This window comes from Drosophila novamexicana, unplaced genomic scaffold (genome assembly GCF_003285875.2).
Source record: "Drosophila novamexicana strain 15010-1031.04,08,12 unplaced genomic scaffold, DnovRS2.1 tig00000434-arrow-pilon, whole genome shotgun sequence".
Classification (NCBI taxonomy): Eukaryota; Metazoa; Arthropoda; class Insecta; order Diptera; family Drosophilidae; genus Drosophila; species Drosophila novamexicana.
In genome coordinates, this window is record NW_020824802.1 from 2,016,736 (window position 1) to 2,031,740 (window position 15,005).

The 15,005-nt window shown below is 37.9% G+C and overlaps 1 protein-coding gene across 1 annotated transcript in view; it reads right to left on the minus strand.

Moving 5' to 3' along the window:
* Window positions 1–15,005, minus strand: part of LOC115760380 (hemicentin-1) — a 697,894-nt gene that overhangs the window by 327,379 nt on the left and 355,510 nt on the right. The gene's annotated exons all lie outside the window — the stretch shown is intronic.

Sequence of the window (15,005 nt, forward strand, 5' to 3'; positions counted from 1 at the left end):
AGAAACCACCAAAAAAAAATTGTTTGCACTTGCTATGCCTCTACTAAACAGCCACACCAATAATTAAGTATTATTGAAAAAAAAACGAATTAAAAAAGCATTACGGAAAAAATTCGGAATTACAATGCTGTTAGAATGCGATAGAATGCGAAGCAGACTTTCATGAACAAATACATAAAGCCCTTTTTACCCATTTTCAATGGGTTCAGGGTATAAAAAGCCAGGCGAAAGCAAGAAAGAGCCAGCAGAGGCGGTGAGGAACAGTGCAAGCAGTATATACAAGGAGATTTTTTATTGGCAAATAATATAGTGGTTTATTTACGGATCCGAAGATCTTCCCTTTGTGGTTATTTAAAAATGTAAGACCAAAGACTAATTGAGGAGTTGGCCCTATTGTTGTCAGCGGCAGCGTCAACTAACTCAGTGACGGTGGATTGTTGTTCTTGACAGAAGTGTCGCATAGTCAGCATTTTCTAACTATATTTAAAGAGGCTGTGGTCAACAGTAGCCGCATGCAAAAACAGGCAGAAGGAATCATGTCCCACCCCATAAAGTATATATTTTCTTGATCAGCATGTCCGTCCGTCCGACCGTGTGTATGAACGCAAGGATCTCAGAACCTATAAGAGCTAGAGACTTGAAATTTTAGATGCAGGTGCTTGTTTCCGATAATCGATAACTTACTCCGTTTCCAAGCAATCGATCTAGCTCTCATTATTTACCCAATTTGCTCAAAAAACAGGATGTCGATATCGACAGCAACTAATGCGGTCAGTTGCGAGTTCAAACCCTGGCAAGGGAACTTTTTCTGTCTGTCCGTCTGCCCGTCAGTCGTTATGTATGACCGCAAGGATCTCAGAAACTTTAAGAGCTAGAAATGTAGACTTTAGGTCCTCCTAGTGCCTGTAAATAACTGAAGATAATTAAAAATCTAAATTCGAGTGCGTGCTCAAACAGTCAAACGCGGGCTACCATGCCAGTGAGTGCTGAGAAGAGCAACGCACGCGCAATAAGGGTCCGTCTCGAACTATAGAGGTAAGCCAACTAAATACTGACACTACTACGTCGTCGAGTACCTGATTAATCAGCCGTTTAACAACAGCGGACAATAAATACTCCGCGTTGATGACTGAAGGGGTATTTTCACCTTCTTACCCTTTAATGGATCGCGGCAGCAGCCCGCATGCTGGTGCCATGGTGACTATAGACCCCATTCACGCCCTGTGATTGTGTGATTGATTCATAGGCGAAAAAAACGAGAACCGTAATGTCTTAGACAGCAGGTCCCCAACTGCCACCGGGCAAAAACAGTTCAGTCCTGTACGCGAATATGCTTCCAATAGATACGTTTTTTTGGCACCACCCGATAACAACGTAGTCATGAAGACTGACGAATCAGAGACCGAGCAAGCTTTGCCCAAGATGGAAACTTTCCTGCCTCAGCGAATCCACAGGTTGGGGGCGGCAGGCAGACCAATGCCAGCACCAGCCCATCCGTGACTGAAATAAGGGCCAACAACAATGTCCCCACTGGAGGAAAGAAGCCACGCCCCATCGTCCTAAATGTCATCGACTTCGAGGCGTATCCGTAACAAGACTCATAATCGTTTAGCTAGTAACCTGGTTCGATTCCCGAAAGTGAGCATTGCTAATCGTGGTTTCCAATGTTCGACTGTAAAAAGTCTTCGCTAATGCTAGAAATGTGACTTTTGGAGCGGTCTCAACTCAGGACATTAAGTTGAGAATAGATTACATGTTCAAATTGATACAGGAAACGATGGAAGCAAACAAAGCTTTTTGTGACCTGGTTCATCATCTCATCTCCCTAAAATCCGCCAAGGTCATTTTCCGATTTTCTGTTCGTCATTTGCAGAATAAGCCCATATCGTGCATGCATGCCCACTTTGCTGGTGTGAACAGGCAGACAAACTCTGGAAACATTACGATTGCTTTTTTGTATCTTCCACCTAAGAAAGTATGGGCCAAGAAGGACTTTCAATATATATTGAACTCTTTGGACAGCAAATTCAGTGCAGGTGGAGACTTCAACGCTAAACACGCTTACAGGAAGGTAAGACAGCCCCTCAAGTCAAGTCCTGGCCACAAGCAAACAAACATTTTATTCGTACAACACCCAGCTCACACCTTCTCTTTTTCTCTTCTCTAACGCGATTGCTTGGAAAAGACTCACAGTTCAATCGCAATATGAACTCTTCTCGCATCACTTACCCATACTGGTAATAATGCATCACACATCTCAATTCAAGTATCTTAAGCAACGAATGCTCCCACCTGGATCCTCTGTTGAAGCGTTTTTAGCTAAGCTGGGCAGTTCCGGAAATAGTGAGGATGCAATCTCCGTGTTCATGGAAAACATAAGGCAAGCAGCTTTTTGCGCTTCGCCTAAGACGCTGCGACAACCGAATCAACGAAGGGAAGTGCAGCTGCCGACAACAGTTAGTGCTCTGCTTAGCTTGGTTGTGGTGCTGTGGCAGGTAGTACTTACACTGGTCCAGTGTAGCTAAGCCAACAAATGACATATCACCCAAGTCAAGATATTCCTTAATAAATGCTGCATACTGGGTCCTCAAAATTGGATTGTGGGCCAGTTTTCTAGATGTCAATCACGCTCATTCTAGATTTGAAGGATTTAGGCTCGGTGCAGCATTCCAGTTCCCAAAATCGACGGATTAATTCATCAATTCATGCACTCGGCTGAAGATGTGAGTCTACCAGCAGATCTGGATTCCTCATTGAACGCTACGTGTGATGATTTGCCTGCATGTGAAGCATCTCCCGTCGCGAACCAACTAAGGCGAGACTTTTGCTATATCGGTAGTCCAGTAGCTAGTTTAATCTTGCCGACGCATACCAGATCGAAAAAAAGACTGGCTCCAATAAACATGTCAATTTTCTGAGATTTGAAGAATTCAACATCAGCTAGTTGCGTATTTGATGGAATGTTCCATGATACAGGATCAAGAGTGAAGCCAGCCTGATTATCGGTGATGAATGGTGCAATTACGGCCGGGCTGCATGTAGAGTTATCTGACACTCGAGGTTCGACATTGATGTTGACCGAAAAACCATCGGACGCAAATACTGCATCACCTGAAGCTGGTGAGCAAGAAGTGAGGTGATAATTTGCAACTGCGAACCAAATTCGAACAGCGTATGGCAGAGTTCCATGGAGCCAGTGCAATTTTTTACATTAAGTCCGGCAATTGGTCTTAATCGTGCTTGAGATGCAGGGCGGTGGTGGTTAGTGAAGAAAAAGTTTTTGCCGAGATGTTTTGGGATAAGCAAGAAGTTTGAGTATCTTGCAGCGACGCGAAACCGCAGACAATCAGCTGATGTCCCCTTGCAAGCACTTTAGGCATAGAGCAGGCCTCTTGGCTTCGCTAGGGCGATTAATTGGCAAACTGCGAACATTTGTAAATATATAGAATGGCTCATGACGACACAAATACACACGCACTGGCGCCACTTTTAGTCACGACCATAATTCTTCTTAGTCACTACAAACGTTCTTCTGGTACTGTTGTTCCCACCTGGGAACCAGCCTCTGACGGTCACATGATGGTTGACGTGCGTAGCTTTTGCAGCATTGTGTGTACTATGGTTCAACGACTATCTGTTTCACACTTCCCATCGATTTTAGCGCACGTAGATGAAAGTTGCCCTTATTTAAGAATTCGCGCAGTTGTGTCGTCGCACCCTTGTCCACCTTTGTTAAACCCTATATCTCAGGGACGTGTGCCTGCAAAATAACACGCTTGTTATTCAAACGCTTATCAGGCAGTTTTAAAGCGGCACCATATATTTAGCGTTTGACATGTTAAATGAGCAATGTATCCAGTGCTGTTCCTTTGAGGCATGATCGTAGTTGTTGGAGTTTTTCAATGTTGGTCAAATACTGATCCTTGACGATGACCGTGGCGAACATGTTCGAAAAATCGGCCCATTTGTGAAGCCTTCACTAAGCCCCGGCAATTTAAGCTGGATTAATCGAGAATGGTTTGCAACATAGAACGCGAATGATGACTGCGGTTGAATTTTTTCAAATTTCACCTGCAAGTCAGATGTCATGCCAATGTAATCTTGCAGCTCGTAGTTAGAGGAAGTCTATCCCTTACACTTTTATACCCTGAACCCATTGCAAATGAGTAAAAAGGGTATATTGTATTTGTGCAAAATGCAAATGTATGTAACAGGCAGAAGGAAGCATCTCCGACCCCATAAAGTATATTCTTGATCAGCATCAATATGCCGAGTCGATCTAGCCATGTCCGTCTGTCTGTCCGTCCGTCCGTCCGTATATATAAACGCAAGGATCTCAGAGCCTATCAGAGCTAGAGACTTGAAATTTAGATGTAGGTGCTCCTAGTGCCTGCGTAGATCGAGTTTTTTTTCCGATAATCGATAACTTACTCCGTTTCCAAGCAATGGATAAAAATCGATATCGAAATCATGTTTTTGAGCAAATTGGGTAGATAATAAGATCTAGAGTCACCAAACATGATATGTTGCTTCTAGGATATTATATATATGTCAAGTATCTTTCATTTTATACCTATCGCCCCAGAGCTGTAAATCATGTTAATAACCCAACTTTTATTGCAAACCAATTTAAGCCACAATATAAATTCAATTGACGTTTTTAGAATACAAAACTATTCTATGGTACAATAAGATATACTGTAAAAATTTCATAAAGATCGGTTAAGAAAAAACAAAGTTATATGCAACTGCGCAATTGAATGGGGCAGCAGCTTTAAGAATTTCTGTATACATGCACACACACACATTCATGCGCGTCTGCTTCGCATTCTAACAGCATAATAATTGCGATAATTTTTACTGTAATGTTATTTTAGTTCATTTTTTTATCATAAGTACTTAATTATTGGTGTGGCTGCTGAGTAGAGGCATAGCAAGTGGTGCGGTCGTTCGCGAGTTCGAGCTCTACCGGGGAAAGTATTGTTTTTTTTCTGGTGTGGCTGTTGAGTAGAGTCGACAGCAAGTAACGCGGTCAGTTGCGAGCTCGAACCCTGCCAAGGGAACTTATGTTTTTTAGTTTATTTGGTGTTGGAATAAGAGGGTTCAGGGTATTCCCTAGTCGGGAGCACCCGACTAGAACCTTTTACTTGTTAATATTTATTTTAAGAATTGCAGCCTGCGCTAGCTTCTTCTGTGTTTCTTAGCCGATCTTGGTGAAACTTTTTGCAGAAAATCTTATTGTACTATAGAATATTTGTATATTAATCAAAAAGACAATTAAGTGTGGCTTATACTGGTGGGCAGCATGAATTGGTGTTTTTACTTGATTTATAGCTATGCTGAGTAGAGGGAAGGTAGTGATATCAATAAAAATACAGCTATAAAATGAAAGAGTCTTGATATTAAAATACTATTCTAGAAGCAAAATAGCAAGTTAGGTGACTCTAGCTCTTAACATTTACCCATTTGGTCAAATATCAGGTTTTCAATATTGATTTTTATAGATTACTTAAAAACGGAAACGAGTCGGAAATGCTTCCTTCTGCCTGTTTCATATATTTGCCAAAAACATTATACCCTTTTTAAACATTTTCAATGGGCTCAGGGTATAAAAACCGCTTACCGCTCAGCGAGCGATGGGCAGTGGGTGTCAATGCAGAATATGAACGAAAGAGAGTACGCAGCAGAGTGCGCTCACTGTACAATCTTTATTTGCTTTTCGGCTGTAATTCTGGTTGTCATATTCTGCTCTTGGGTAATGTACGCATCCGTCGATGTTGTTTTTTGTTGGTTTCTTGGCCAAACATATAATTTATCGGGTCGGAGATGACTCTATGACTTCTTTACATTAAACAGAACAAAATTATTATATAATCTACAAGGGTATAAGTAAATAATAACTTTGACTTAGTAGCATTTCTACAAGTTAGTCTCCGCTGCTTAACATGACTTCTTGAAGAATCTGTCAACTACGACCAGCTCACTTAAATTTACTTCATTGGTAAAATGCAAACTGATGTCACTTATCGACTTTTCTGTTCATCAAGATATTTTACTTTTTAAACTTATCTGCTTAGGTTTCAGTCCCTCTCTCTTGCTTTGGATCCCAACTAAATTAAATGGTACTGACCAAAAGGACTTGTTTGGTTTGACTAGGTATTCATCTTACCCCTTTACCTTTATTTCTATATAAATTATGTGAAATTTATTTTCATTTCCTGGTCTCTAACATTACTCTCGTCTACAAGATGAATTGATCTCTTTGCAACTCTGGTGTTCGCCCAATCAATAACATATAAATTGTTTAAAGCGAATACATATGACCTTCAATTATAATAGGCCTTTTCCTGTCAGTTGTACAAACGATAATACTCCATTGCAACATATACTAACAGTTAAGGACCTAGGGGTTCATTTTAACTATTATATCAGATTTAATCTTTATATATCTTTAAATATCCATTATTAAGGCCAAAGGTATACTGGGATCCATTAAACGTTGGTCAAAGAAGTTGACCGATCCCTTTCTTTAATACAACATTTGAAACTTATTTTCCATCCAAAAGGGCTATCAATTACATTTCCACAACAAATAGGATTGCGAAAAGTGTGAATCCTGTCTCAAATTAATTTCTATAAAGATCCTTGCAAATTAATGTTAACCCGAAACTTCAGCCACCCAAGCCCACATTTTGCAAAATCCGCCGGGGGAATCTGATAAGGAAGCCGATTCTGAGGAGCGTCAATTGGCAACCAGGGCAAAAAAGAAGAGACGCCCCAAAAGCAAAGGCGGCATACCGAAAGTTTTCCTGGGTTATATCCCACCCGAAACACTTAAGGAGCAGCTATTGTTCGTTACCAATACTCTACAAGTATATAGGCAAATTGATACTGTTGCCTTGTTTACAAAATTTGGACCAATTTCCGTAACTAATCGCATGACGACAAAAGCTGGCGGCAACAACCTTGTCATTGCCTCTGAGTCTACAATCAATCTCCAGTTTGCAAGTGTGTCTCATCCAAAACGGAGGTGAATTCAACGAGTGTCGTTATGGGACTGATTGGAGCCAACGGCAATAAGAATCATATTTTTGAGCATTTTAAGGCTAGGGTGCTATTTAGACTGTCAACTTTTCTTACAATCGTTGGTTGCCCACCGCATACGTGAGTTTCATTTCGTTGAACTGGTTACCCAAGGTTCTTTAATTCGTACGACAGTGTGTTCCAGTCATGCTCCATCTCAGTGTGTGAAGAGTCGTACACAAGCAATCAGTTGATATCATCAGAATGCACACTGACTATCGTTAAAATGGGCAATCACGAACACTTTAAACCAGAAAACATTGACAAGTTCGTTAAGACGCATAGCGATATTAAAGGCATTGATATCGTTTGCACGAAGACCATTTTCGGTTTTGTTACCAACAAAACTGCCTAGCAGTTCGAGAAGGTGCTTAAGCAGTTAAATGGCAAGACTGTCGGCAATCTGGAGACTAAATTAGAATCGTTCCATCTTTCCATTATTCTAGTCTTAAGTTAAAAAAAAGTACCCACAGCACAATGCAACAACAGGCTGTGCATTGATGTCACTTTTAAAAGCTGTGTTTGCGCCTTTTTAAGAATTGCATTTGAATATTTTACAATATGTTAATAAGCCTTAGTACAACTAATTGTTAACATTTGCTGGCAAACGCGCTATTGCTCAACAATTTCGCATGTATGGGCAATCTCAACCCAAAAAAGACTTGTCAGACCCAACGAGAATAAATTTTAAATTTCAAAGAGGTACAAGCCAAAAAAAACCTGATGTGAATGTGTGCTTTGAGAATTTGTGTTTACCCACATTGAGTACCTGCAGCCGGCTCCCATTGGTACATGATTCATTAAATTTTTGTGCACGCTGTCGTGATTCGTGCTAGCCCATCAACCGATTTCACACGCAAACACACTTCATCTCTCATCCACTTCATCCGCATACATGAGTATGCAAACCAGCACCTCCAACGCAGCGTCGTCGTCATCGTCCTCACATCTTTGATCATTAAGCAAATGAACAATGGCGTCAGGTCAACGAGCGCCATTTGGGGCACCGCTCTTTACAGCTTTGGCGATGATAACACAAGTGCGCCCCAAACTTTATGAGCTTATTGCAGGAACATACTTGACTTGTTGCAGTTTCTTAATTCCAGCTGTTCATTTAGTGAAAATCACTTGGGATTAAATAACGAATGTCTCTTTATAATTACCTTGTAAATGTCTCGACAGATTTTCATCAATAAATATTATTAAAGGTTGGTCAAATCTATATCCAAAGAATATAGCAGCAGTATATATTAACTGTGGCAGACACCAGACTTATGTTGTCGTTGAAAAAACTATTCAAATGTAGTAAAAAAAAAAACAAAAAAAAATTAGAAACCCTACTAAAATGAAAATTCAAACATCCTCCACATAGAATATCTTTGTGGCTCGAAATTTTTTGACCACTTTGATTCTGCAGGTTATTCATATTATTATGAACTTCTTATTATAAAAGTCTTTTCAATATACAAAATTACGAAAATGTTTAAATATTCTCATTTTAACACAATCCTTCTAAATAATTAAGTTCTTGTTATACCAATTAAAACTATTATAATGAACTTATTTTTCTGTCTATTCAATATATAAAATATATTAAGTGACATATCCGCACCCACCCTTTAATATAACTTAGCACATAAGCACAAGTATAAACATTTCCAATTCTAGTAAACAAAGAGCCTGGTGATAACATCGACATTGGGCAAGATCAAATTGTCCCCCTTTGGTAGACATAAACAATTCACCAGAGCATTATCCCACGCATAATTGCTGACGCAGCTCAAACTTCACTCAATTTTGAGTCAAGCGAAGTTTGCTAAGCGACGGCAATGGTTAGATAAATTTGTTCAGATACGGTAAGCAAAGCGGATTGTACTCAACAAAAGTAACCGTCAGTGAAAATAATAAATTGAAATATATTTTTTTACAATAACTGAACGAGTAAAACTTCATTGGCGCAGCCGGACGGATACGTCGGGAAAAAGTAAAGATCGCTAAAGGATAATTAATTCCCAGATCTAACGCACAATCGCGACCGAAATTGTTGTCGGTGTGTAACAAACGTTTTTTTCGAATACGTATCCGCACAAGAACCTTTGGGTCACTAGTAGTCTAATAACATTGACCCTTTGGGCAATAAAGCTACTACAGTTAATAACGACTGGCTTTGCATATCTTTTGATCCCTGCAATACGTTATTACTAGGCCTTTTTAAGACACACACACAAAAAAACAATTAAACAAATAACCAATCACAAACAATAAACTAAATTAAAAGTACAAAGTACAAAAACAAAGTGCAAAGTAATAAAAGTGCAAAATCAAAAAACAAAAAAGTTCAAAACTACAAACTCAAAACTATATAAAAAAAAAAAAAAAAGTGTATTACACTAAGATGACTATGGAATTATTAGAACAACACCTCAACCAGGCCCTCTCACAACTGAGACAGGTGTCAAGTTTTGACGGATCAACGGAAAATCTCAACGCTTTCATTAAGAGGATCGATTACATCCTACACCTTTATCCAACCCGAGATGATAGACAACACAGCATCTAATACGGAGCCATCAAATTGCAAGTCACTGGAGATGCCCAGAGAATTTCACAAAGGACAGCAGCCAACACTTAGCAGGAGCTGAGAAACGCATTGATTGAAGACTATAAAGTGCAAACACCATTTGAAGAACTCCTTCGACGCTTAAACAACACAAATTACCAAGGAAACGTCCGTAAGTTCATCGAGGATCTCGAAAATAAATCTTTTGTTATATTAAATAAGTTAGCGTTAGAAAATATACCTAGCAATACGACACTTTACACAAATGCCATGAATAACACAATCAAAGATGTAATTACAAAAAAATAACCAGATAGGCTTTTCATGATTTTAGCCAGATACGACATTACGTCGACACAAAAATTAAAGCAAGTAGCTCAAAGAGAGGGAAAATAGTGTAACTGATAAACCTAAAACTAATAATGTTCAGGGAAATCAAAATAACAATCGTAGGAACATGGGAAATTATCAGCAAAATGCTAACCCAACCACCAGTTCAAGTGACTATTCCAACACGAATCAGAGTTACCACGTACAAAATAAACAGTACAATAATTCCGAAGACAAACAGAAAGCTCTTAAATTATCAAAATCAGTCCCATTCACGCTTGAATGCGCCAAACCCTCCGACTAAACGTCAAAGAGATAGTAACAGTGGGCAGATGAAAGCAAGCCTCTGAACAAACAGAAGAAATCCATTCATAAAATTGATTATGATTGTGTCATTGACACAGGTTCAACCATTAATCTAATGAAAACAAACCGCTTACAATTTTCAGTTTACAAGGATACATTAAAGGTTCACACCATAAATGGTGTTATTGAATTAAAACAAAGCATACGATTAGGAGCAAGCAAACTTTGTCAGAGTAAACAAAAATTTTATATTCACGACTTCTCAGAGCATTATGATGTTCTGATTGGGAGAGAATACCATGAAGCATGTCAAGCAAAAGTAGACTATGCACAAGGATCCGTAACCTTAGGAGAATTTAACTTTTGTTTTAGATATAATGACGAAGAGGTCGACGAGGACATGATCGCACAAGAGTGCCTTGATCCACCCTCAACAGAGGACAGACCATTTAACTTCGCTATTAATAACGAATTAATAGAAAACAATGAGTTAAGGCTAGAGCACCTAAACTCAGAAGAAAAAGAAAAAATTAAAAAAGTTTTACATGAATTTCGTGATATCCAGTACCATGAAGGTGACAATTTGACTTTCACTAGTACAATTAAACACAAAATTCTAACAAAATATGAGGACCCAATTTACAGGCGTCCATACAAATATCCTCAAATATACCATGAGATAAAACAAAATATCATACGTAAGTCTAAATCCCCTTACTGCTCACCAGTAATAATCGTTCCAAAGAAAAACGATGCATCTGGAAAGCAAAAATTCCGGTTAGTCATAGATTACCGCAATCTCAATGAACTAACTATTAATGATAAATACCCTATCCCGATCATGGATGATATATTAGACAAACTTGGAAAATGTCAATATTTCACAACCATTGATCTAGCCAAAGGCTTCCACCAAATCCAAATGGATCCAGGTTCAATATCCAAGACCGCATTTTCGACTAAACATGGCATGAACAATCTCTTAGAAGATTTAATTTTTAAGGATTGTCTGGTTGACTTAGACGACATTATTATTTTTTTCCACTTCATTGGAGGAACACATTTTGTCGCTACAAAAAGTATTTGAGAAGCTTAGAGAAGCTAACTTAAAACAGTTGGATAAATGCGAGTCTATGAGAAAAGAAACTGAATTTCTCGGTCACATCATCATAACTGAGGGTATAAAACCAAATCCCAACAAAATACAAGCAATTGTCAAATTCCCAATTCCAAAAACCCCAAAAGAAATTAAATCATTTCTAGGATTATGTGGTTTCTATAGGAAAGTTATACCAAATTTCGCTAATAGAGTAAAACCATTAACACTTAAATAAGGGAGCAAAAATCAATATAAATGACAAAGACTACGAATTAGCGTTTGAAAAGCAAAAAGTACTCATAACATCCGACCCAATTTTAATATACCCTAATTTCGAAAAACCATTTTCATTAACTACTGACGCGAGTAATATGGCAATAGGGGCCGTCCTTTCGCAAGAGCATAAGCCTATATGCTATGCTAGTAGAACTCTCAACGAGCATGAGATAAATTATTCAACGATTGAAAAAGAATTATTAGCAATCGTTTGGGCCACTAAATACTTTAGGCCGTATCTTTTTGGTCGACAATTTCAAATCCTTAGTGATCACAGACCACTCGTCTGGTTAAGCAACATAAAAAAGAACCTAACATGAAGTTACAACGATGGAAAATCAAGCTAAATGAGTTTGATTTCGAAATTAAATACGTCCCAGGAAAAGAAAATTATGTGGCAGATGCTCTGTCCAGAATAAAATTAAACGACAACTTCTCAGTCGAAGATACCATTAGCACAAGAGCAATTATACATAGTGCTCAAAAAGACAACAGTAACCATTTACATATCACAAAAAGACCCCTTAATTATTATAATCGACAAACAGAATTTGAAAAAGGAACCGAGAACGAAACAAAAGTTACGAATTACTTTTATAAAGCCAACATAAAATAAAAATTACATACAAAAACATGACTAACGCGCATGCCAAACAATTAATAAAAGAATACTTATGCACAAAGAAAAGTGTGCTATACTTCCACAACGAAGCAGATTTTCCAATTTTTCAAGAAGCCTTCTTTGAAATAATAAGTCCGAATAATTCAACAAAATCAATGAAAACTAGTAAAAAACAAGTAAGAGGTTCTAGTCGGGAGCTCCCGACTAGGAGATACCCTGAACACTCTTCTTCCAACATCAAATGCATATATATATTCAATTTTAGAAGCTATATGTCAAGTTTGGTGACTCTAGCTCTTATTATTTACCAAACTTGCCCAAAAAGCAGGATTTCGATATCGATTTTTATCGATTGCTTGGAAACGGAGTGGGTTATCGATTATGGGAAACAAACTCGATCTGCGCGGGAACTAGGAGCATCTACATCTAAAATTTTAAGTCTCTAGCTCTTATAGGTTCTGAGATCCTTGCGTTCATACATACGGACGGACGGACAGACAGACGGACATGTCTAGATCGACTCGGCTATTTATGCTGATCAAGAATATATATACTTTATGGGGTCGGAGATGCTTCCTTCTGCCTGTTACATACATTGTCCTTTCGCACAAATACAGTATACCCTTATACCCATTTTTAATGGGTTTAGGGTATTAATAAAGACTGATTAGAAAGCAAACGAGCTATACTACAAGTATTCAACCAATTGGGTAAACCAATCGAAATAAAAGCAGACAGAGACTCAGCTTTAATGTGCACAGCTTAACAATTATGGCTAAAATCAGAAGCGGTAAATATTAATATAACTAGTAAAAATGGCATATCCGACGTAGAACGATTTCGATTAACGAAAAATTAAAAATCATTAACAGCGACTCAGACGTCGAAAATAAACTTACAAAATTTGAAACTGTACTCTACACGTACAATCATAAGACAAAGCACATAACGACTAACAGAACACCAGCGGACATATTCATATACGCAGGTACACCAGAGTATGACACTCAAGCTAATAAAGAAAAATTAATAAATAACCTCAACAAAAAACGAACAAGTTATGAAATTGACACTAGATACAAACATTCACCATTAGTTAAATCAAAGACGACAACCCCGTTCAAGAAGACAGGAGAACTAAGACAAATCGACGACAAACATGTTGAGGAAACAAGCAGAGGCAGGAAGATAACACATTACAAAACCAAATTCAAAAATAACAAGTAAGAGGTTCTAGTCGGGAGCTCCCGACTAGGGGATAGCCTGAACCCTCTTATTCCAACACCAAATAAATTAATAAAAAAAAGTTCCCTTGGCAGGGCTCGAATTTGCAACTGACCGCATTACTTACTGTCGACTCTACTCAACAGCCACACTAGCAAAAAAAAAAAATAATAATTCTTTCCCCGGTAGGGCTCGAGCTCGCGACAGACCGCACCACTTGCTATGCCTCTACTCAGCAGCCACACCAACAATTAAGTTACTTATGTTAAAAAAAGCAACTAAAATAACTACAACTATTACAAATAACTACCCCATTCAATTGCGCAGTTGCATATAACTTTGGTTTTTCTTAACCGATCTTTATGAAATTTTCTACAGTATATCTTATTGTACCATAGAATATTTGTGTATTCTGAAAAAATCAATTGCATTTAAATTGTGGTTTAAATTGGTTGGCAATAAGAGTTGGGTTATTAACTTGATTTATAGCTCTTGGGTGGTAGCGGGGAGGTGGCGATAGGTATGAAATGAAAGATACTTGAAATATCTCTTATAGGTTCTGAGATCCTTTGGCTCATACATACGGACGGACGGACGGAAAGACAGACGGACATGGGTAGATCGACTCGGCTATTTATGCTGATCAAGAATATATATACTTTATGGGGTCGGAGATGCTTCCTTCTGCCTGTTACATACATTTGGCTTTCGCACAAATACAATATACCCTTATACCCATTTTTAATGGGTTCAGCGTATAAATTCTTATTTGGAACATTAGACCAAGAAGACTAGACAGAAATTGAACAAAAGATAAGCAGCTCACATAATAGAAGCTATAACCAAAGGAATAGAAATCATGAACGAACTAAATCAAGAGAAACAAAAAGGAAAGAAATTAGATATCCTTATATTTAACTTACAACACTTTACAGAATATATATAAGACATTGAGATGGGAATGCAGCTCACAAGATTAGGCATTTTTAGCCCGAAATACTAAAACATGACTATTTATTGCATGTTAATTCAGAGAAATTGTTGAATACAAAAACTTCCACTTGGTTTAAATCAGATACAAACAAAATACTGATAATATCCCATATTCCTCGAGAAATAATAAAAAGCCCGGTATTCGAAATAATTCCATACCCGGATGATAATAATAACATTTTGACAGAAATAGTTCATGAAAAATATTTTACCCAACGCAAACAAGTTTATAGCAAAGAAACAAGAAAATGAATTAATAATGAATGTTTGACAGGAATTTTAAACCAAATAACATTAGAATGTAGTTATACAAAAACTTTGCAAAATTTTCAAATCAACTCTGTTGAACCAAATATAATGTTAACTTGGAATTTACCAAAAACTATATTAAACCATAACTGTATAAGAATGTATAATTCTGTGAGAAATCAATTATTAAAATTGAATGATGTGGCTAAGCAGCTCTCGAGTAATTTTGGCTCGAGTTGCTTGGCAAATATAAATTCGAGTCC